Source organism: Siniperca chuatsi, linkage group LG18 (genome assembly GCF_020085105.1).
Source record: "Siniperca chuatsi isolate FFG_IHB_CAS linkage group LG18, ASM2008510v1, whole genome shotgun sequence".
NCBI lineage: Eukaryota > Metazoa > Chordata > Actinopteri > Centrarchiformes > Sinipercidae > Siniperca > Siniperca chuatsi.
Window position 1 is genome coordinate 9828727 of NC_058059.1, and position 7815 is coordinate 9836541.

The 7815-nt window shown below is 39.8% G+C and overlaps 1 long non-coding RNA gene across 1 annotated transcript in view; it reads left to right on the forward strand.

Moving 5' to 3' along the window:
• Positions 1 to 1601: 1601 nt before the first annotated feature.
• Positions 1602 to 7815, forward strand: part of LOC122865366 — a 71000-nt gene continuing 64786 nt past the window's right edge. The window contains exon 1 of the long non-coding RNA XR_006375459.1: positions 1602 to 1888. This is a non-coding gene — a long non-coding RNA (uncharacterized LOC122865366). The remainder of the gene's footprint in view (positions 1889 to 7815) is intronic.

Genomic DNA, 7815 nt, shown 5'->3' on the forward strand with positions numbered 1-7815 from the left:
AGCAGCATCTCTTGTCAGCACGTACATGCACATGAAAGCTGTTTTTGTGAGCAGCTTCAAAGAAAGAAAGAAAGAAAAACAGTTATTAGACTCAAAATGTTTAAATTGGACTATGTTTAGGTCAAAATAAAGCATTTCTGGCTGTGGCTGGTGTGAAGAAGACCTTGAAACACTGTTTCAACCGTCATTTACAGAAAGTATAATTCAACACCTACCTGAATAAATAAAATATGGAAAAAAATACAGACTTTTTTGGTGAGTGCAGTGTTTCTGAAATCCTGGCTACAGTACACACCCCCCACATGCAAGTAATATTTTCTATAAGGAACTAAGGCTCCCAACGTCATTTTAATAAAGAGATATAATAATATTATTTTTCATTAAACAGACACTTAATTCGTTGTTGTGTCCATCGCTTTTATTTGACTTTCTTCAAACTGGTGAAACAGCGCCCCTCTGGATTATAATTCATGTTTTGTCATGTCAGTTTGAGTGGTGAAAAACGGTATAACAGTCGCGTTAATATTAGAGTCTACAGATGTAAAGTTGGCATCCTTTGATTAAAAAGTATGACTATTAAACAATCAGATGTGGTCACGCCTTTGTGAAACTATTAACGGACAGGTCTCTGGGAAATAAACTGTGACATGAACTTCGAAGCAGTCGCTTTCAGGCCTCACAGCAAACACATTTTAGGCTTTAGCAACTTCTTCTTTTCCTTTCGGCTGTTCCCTTTCAGGGGTCGTCACAGCGAATCATGTGCCTCCATCTAACCCTGTCCTCTGCATCCTCTTCTCTCACACCAATTAACTTCATGTCCTCTCTCACTACATCCATAAATCTCCTCTTTGGTCTTCCTCTAGACCTCCTGCCTGGCAGCTCCAACCTCAGCACCCTTCTACCAATATATTCACAGTCTCTACTCTGAACATGTCCAAACCACCTCAATCTGGCCTCTCTGACTTTATCTCCAAAACATCTAACATGAGCTGTCCCTCTGATGTACTCATTCCTGATCCTGTCCATCCTCGTCACTCCCAAAGAGAACCTCAACATCTTAAGCTCTGCTACCTCCAGCTCTGCCTCTTGTCTTTTCTTCAGTGCACCTGTCTCTAAGCTGTACAACATCGCTGGTCTCACCACCGTCTTGAACACCTTTCCTTTCATTCTTGCTGATACTCTTTTATCACACAACACACCTGACACTTTTCTCCACCCGTTCCAACCTGCTTGCACTCGCCTCTTCACCTCTTTTCCACAGTCTCCATTGCTCTGAACTGTTGACCCTAAGTGCTTAAAGTCCTGCACCTTCTTCACCTCTGCTCCCTGTAACCTCACCGTTCCACCTGGGTCCCTTTCATTGACGCACATGTATTCTGTCTTACTGCGGCTAATCATCATTCCTCTGTTTTCCAGAGCAGACCTCCATCTCTCTAGATTTTCCTCCACCTGCTCTCTGCTCTCACTACAAATCACAATGTCATCCGCAAACATCATAGTCCATGGAGATTCCTGTCTAACCTCATCTGTCAGCTTGTCCATCACCAGAGCAAACAAGAAGGGGCTCAGAGCCGATCCTTGATGCAAACCCACCTCCACCTTGAACTCCTCTGTCACACCTACAGCACACCTCACCACGGTTTTACAGCTCTCATACATGTCGTGCTTTAGCAACATTCAAATGTAACAACCGGGAGAGTTAGCTAACTTGTTAGCGGTTAGCTAGTTCTATGTGTAGATAATGTGAGCAGCGACGGAGAAAAAGAGATGGGGAGCCCTCTCAACAAACAAACAAAAGTTATCACAGCAGCAAGCGCAGTGGGACACGACTATCACTTGGATATCGACCAATTCACCTCCAGGAGAAGGGGCTTTGGCATCAAGTAACGTGAGTCAAATTCACCCTCTCTGTCTGTCTGTTTGTCTGTTTGCGTCTTTGCTTGCTGCTGGCTTCACTGATGCTTACATACCTACTTGCTGTGAGGTTGTTTAATGTACTGTGCCTTGTTTATCTGCGCTGCCTAGTCAGACAACATTTGAGCAGGGAGTTTGGTTTTATTGGTTGTTCAGTCACCTGTTGGCTGTATGTGGTTGTTTGTAGCCAGTGCAGATGGTCTTGTCCATGTGAGATTTTTGTCCTTCAGTGGTGTTGTATATTACACAAGTATCTTGAATAAGTAACAAGAACACTCGTCTATGTAGACTGGACTCACAGATTACTTGTCTAATATACATTTTGTGATATTTTTGTGGAATACCTAGCTACAGTGTTTGTTCATCCCTAAAGGATAGGTTTAGATTTATTCAAGTCTACCTTAATGCAATACTCACATGTCTAGGGCTGCAGTGCATGTCCCTCACAATTTCTCTCAGACATGGGTAGATGACAAAATTGACCTGGATGCTTTATAGTCTTTACAATCTTTTAGGTATGAAATTCCCTCTTTGTTGCTATCCCTCCACTGCAGGTTAGCAAGGAAACATTAGGGAAGAGGTAATTTAGTACTAAAAATACTGTATATGGAGAGGAGGAATGATTACAGTGACCAATAACTCTTTTAATGTACATATGGGCATGTGACTGTTGTATTAAAATAGGCCTGAATGTTTTTCAACCTATCCTTTTAACATGAAACTTTCTCCATATCATGTTGACAAAAATCCCACGTTTGTTCCACCATCTTATTCCACAATATAATGAAATACTATCAGCCTAAATGCTTGACAGTCCTTAGTAACAGTCAATCCAGCATGCAGTTTGTCTGTGGTTAACACACCAATGTAGTCTATAGCAGGTTAGCCACTGTGCATGTGTGTGTTTTTATGTATTTTTATATGTGTGTGTGTTTACAGACCTGGGGACTTGGGAAGATGAACAGGGTTTTGATCTGTAGGTGGGGCTGTACAAGTCTGTCTAGGTGGGGTTAGTGGGGGTTGCTTTGGCCTGTTCTTTGTGTGTGAATGTGCCCTGACCTTTTCACTCCAGGGATATTTTTCTCTAATTAGAATGTCATCTGACATTGAATCTGATGTAAACATCCTCTTGGTTGTTTAAATAATGTGTTGTGGATTTGTCTGGAATGTGAGCCATCTCAAACTGCATTGTTGTGTGAGAAATCCTATATATGCGGTATATATAGATCAAAGGATTATGTATGCTTTGTCCTGCCATTTGTGTGCTGTCATAAATTATTTGCTTGCCAGTGTGTGTGTGAGTGTGCTCATGTGTATATGTGTCCATGTATTCCTGCACATGTGCCTGCATGCATGTGGGGATGTAAAGTCCTCGTCTGTGCCAGTAGACACAAAGCCAGACCCCCCATCCCCCTCTTCCTCTTCCCTGGGTGGGGGTGGGAATGGGGGAAGATAAGACAGTCTGTCTATCTGCTCCCAGGAGAGGGTCTGGGGCCCGGGATGGGAGGGTGTGGAGGTGGTGGGGTGGGGACAGTCTAGCCGTGTTTACAGGCTGGATGTGTCGGATGGGGGTTTAAAGAAGGGGACAGTCACTTCTGGCATTCTTATGCTTATTTAGCCCCAGCATGGCCTGAAGTCATGTTTTTCCTAACCTCAATGAATCACAGAAAAAAGTCACACAATATACACACACACTCAGTCACAGTCACGCACAAGGATGCTTGTCTGTGTGCTGTTTGCAGTTGTAATTAGAGTTTGTGCGTTTAGATGCCAGTACTAATTCATCTCCATGCCAACTGCTAGTGTGCCACTACACGTGTTTGCACATAGAGCGTAGAAAAACATGGATGCAGCATCTTTAGTAAGTTTCTGAAGGAATGTTTTGAAGTTTGTTTCGCTGCACTCCACCATCTTTGTCAGTTATTGGAGCCAGAATAACAAAATTAACAGGAAGGAGGCCTCTTTTAAAATACAAAACCATTTGGGAGTTAGCAGTCAAATAATGAAAAGGGCAGAAATCCCCTCAATACAATAGCGTAGACTTGAGGACCAAATGTGATCAGAATAATTGGAAAACTGATACTGTAAGTACATTTTCATCAACCACAACTATTTCTTATTGCATTTGTAAATTATTCCAGCAGGCAAGTTAAGTTCATCACAGTCCAATTTGGCACTATTTAAAATATTTCAGTTGTAGTGAACAGTCCATACCCCAGAAATATTCAGTTTATTATCACTAAAGACAAAGAAAAACAGCAAATCCTCAAAACTGAGATGCTGGTATGGGGAGTGATTGGTATTTGCTTGAAAAATGAAGAAATTAATGAATTGTTTCAGCTCTTCATTCAGATCAGTTTTAAAGTGTCAGTGCAATTGATATGTTGATAGTTTGCACTCCTGTCATGGATTTTTGGAATGACAGAAATCAGCATTTTTGCCATAAGCTTTCTCTTGTCTTTCAACAGCTATTTTTAAAAGGAGGGTATGTACATTTTATACGCATATTATGCAGCATGTATGTCAGTCAAAAACTCGAAAACAACGTGACAGAATTGCTAAATTACCAGCGAACAATTCAAACAAAAGTAGTTGTTTTGGTCTGGACAGTCGACAGTGATGTGGAGAATCACTGCCAGTTCAGATGTCTCTGCTGAGAAAAACAACATGTTCTCCTTCTGTCTTCATCAAATGTTAAATGTTTATCAAATATATCACCCCTAGGATGAGACCTCATATAATATCTAAATTATCATCATTAATTGAAATGAAATTAATTTAAGCATCTGTAGCATCTCTCTGGCAGCGTTCAGTCTTTCACAATATTGACTTTGAAGTCTGTAGAGCTACTAAAGTCATATTTGTTTTACCAAAGCTAAAATAGGTAAACAACCCCATCCAACTCAATAATTGACTGATTTGATTGTGATTTATTTAAGCAATCAAAGTTTTATCAGAAGCTGGCTCTTTCTTTTATGGATGAAAGAGAATTAATCTTTTAATGAATATCTTGTTAACTAATACTTAAAATATATTAACATAAAAATGCATCTAACTAGAAAATAAGGGGCTATTTTAGGCACCTACAACACCTACATTGTTTGGAATTCAGGCAGTGGTGGAATAGATCAAATAATATTCAGGGTATCCCAACATTTATTTTCTTTTTCCTGCAGGTAAAGTAACAAAGAAGCTTACACTATAGGTACAATGTACATGTGTCCCAAGCTACCGAGTCTTACAGTACTACTGTTCTGAGAGCAGATGTTCAGCTCAGCTTATGGTGCTCAGCAGCACTATGAACTCATTCTTTATCACTGTATCATCAGGGATACAGAGACACAGACCGATACATAATTAAAAGGAGTTTTTTAATCAAAGTCTGATTACATTACAAGGTAATTTATTTATCATTTTACAACAGTTTGTAGTCCCTTCATGCTACACACATAGAACATAACAGATTATTGAAAATATTTATAGCCTTGCACAGAATGTTTGTATAGTTCTCTTTCTTCCAGCATGGCTGCCTGTAACTACTGGTAACCACTTTCAAAAGAAAATGCCAAATTTCTGTGCAGTGGTAGAGTATATGATGATGATGATGATGATGATAATAATAATAATAATAAATAATACTTTATTTATAGAGCACTTATCAAAACAAAGTACAAAGTGCTTCACAGGGAGAGAAATAAAATACCACAGTGAATGATAAAACACATTAAAAAAACTAAATAAACAGACAGCTCAGGTAAAATCAGGATATTCTTTCTGATAAAAATGCATCTTGAGAAGAGGCTTAAAAGAAGACACTGACTCAGCCAACCTAATTTCTTTGGGCAAGTTGTTCCAGAGCCTCTGGGCCCTGATGGCGAAAGCTCTGTCCCCCTTAGTTTTCAACCTGGACTCAGGAACAGACAGAAGACCCCTGCCCGAAGATCTCAAACTACATAAAGGTTCATAAGGGATTAAAAGGTCTAAAATGTAATCTGGAGCCAGGCCATGAAGAGCCTTAAAAGTAATAAATAAGATCTTAAAATCAATCCTAAAACTAACAGGGAGCCAATGTAAAGAGGCTGAAACAGGTGTGATGTGATCGTACCTCTGGGTCCTAGTTAAAAGCCTGGCAGCTGAGTTCTGTACAGTCTGCAGTCGTTTCAAAGTTCAAGGCACGAGGAGATAAAAGCCTGCACAACATTTTCTGCATCACTAAAATTTAAAATAGGTCGTATTTTTGCAATATATCTCTGAGGTGATAAAAACAGGATTGGACAAGTAAAGTGTGGGTAAAGCATTGAAAAAGCATGCAATTGCTGTTCCACTGTGACTTGTTTACAAGATCCAGTAATCAGACACCAAATTATTATATTTATGTTTATATATATCTCATATCAACACATAGCAACTGTTGTTTCTTCCAACATTGAGGATAAATAGGCATCCTAAGCATTCCATTGACATAAGTGCAAGTATATCTCAACTTTTACATTGAAAAAGTAAACTTCACTTACTATTCATTCTCAGAACAAGAATTATGTAATTGCTAAAACTCTACAATGACAACATTATACTTATTACAAAGGCAGTAATGTATTTTCTTTTGGATCCACCTGTCTTAAACTAATGCACAAAGGCAATAATATTCCCTTTTGAATCCCCCTGTCTGCAACATATACATATGACATGACTGTGTTACACATTCATCTTACAACAGCTGGATTCTGCGATTATTGTGGTTTGTAGCAAAGCGATTCACAAAATCATCTCAAGTCTCGTCTAGACTCGACAACTTAAAAACACCCAGAGTGCTCAGTCTATCATCATCCATGGTAGATCTCAACCAGCTTGAACATGGAAAAGCTGCGTTCACAGGCAGCAGTACTCACAGATATGGCAATGGCAATTTTGCATAATCAGAAGAGCTCATGGAATATGTCTTTAAATGGTTCATTAATCGTGTTGAGAGCTAGAGGGCTTATGTATGCCAGATTTCACTTTCCTCTCTAGGATTCTTTTCATTTGGTGTACCTCATGTCTGAGGTCTTCTATGTTGCATTCATAAATAGAGGCAAATGAAAATAGAGCCTCCTCTTGGCAAAATGTAGCACTTGCAGGATTTAAGGCTTGGATACCCATCATTATTTCACAATTTGGTTTTGAGAATCATCTATTTAGCTCACTCAGCATGTTATCAAGGACAGAGTAGAATATTCTGGCACGGAAAGTGTTCTTGGTCTGCTCAGAACGCTCACCTAATGGGGACATTACACTATGTCCATCTAGCCTTCTGCTCTGTTTTGTCTTTCTTTTTGGAATAGATTCTGTCTCAACATTGCATTGTTTAGCAGTATTTAAGACTTCTTCATCCCTGTAATCTTGAAAACGTTGCACAAGGGTTTCAACTAGATCCACAACTGAACCTAAATCAAGAGATGCAGGCTGAAGAATGTCAGAGAGACATCTCGCATCACCAAAAAGTCCAATGAACTGCAGGTCAATTTGAGCAAGCAGGCCCCGTGCATCAACAGTTCTGTCTCTGCTGTTTCTGCAGCTATTTCTCAAGGTCACAGATAATATCAGATAGTCTATTAAGTACAGTACGGCAAGCCATAGGCCCACCTTGTTTCACTTAATCTTTGAAGCTCTCTGGGTGTGTATGTTAAACGACTTGGTGTGAACATACATATAGTCTCATATAACCTATCAAGGCTATGAGCATTACAATGGACATAAAATGCCTGCCTTGCCACCTCCTTAATATGAGAATGAGTGGCGGAGTGCTCGCCACTCATGACGGAAGCACCATCGTAGGCTTGCCCAACCAGGTTACTTCTGTGGGCCATATCTCTCAAGGACCTGGATTATTTTTTTCTGTCAGTCCTGCAGCATTGAGGCGGT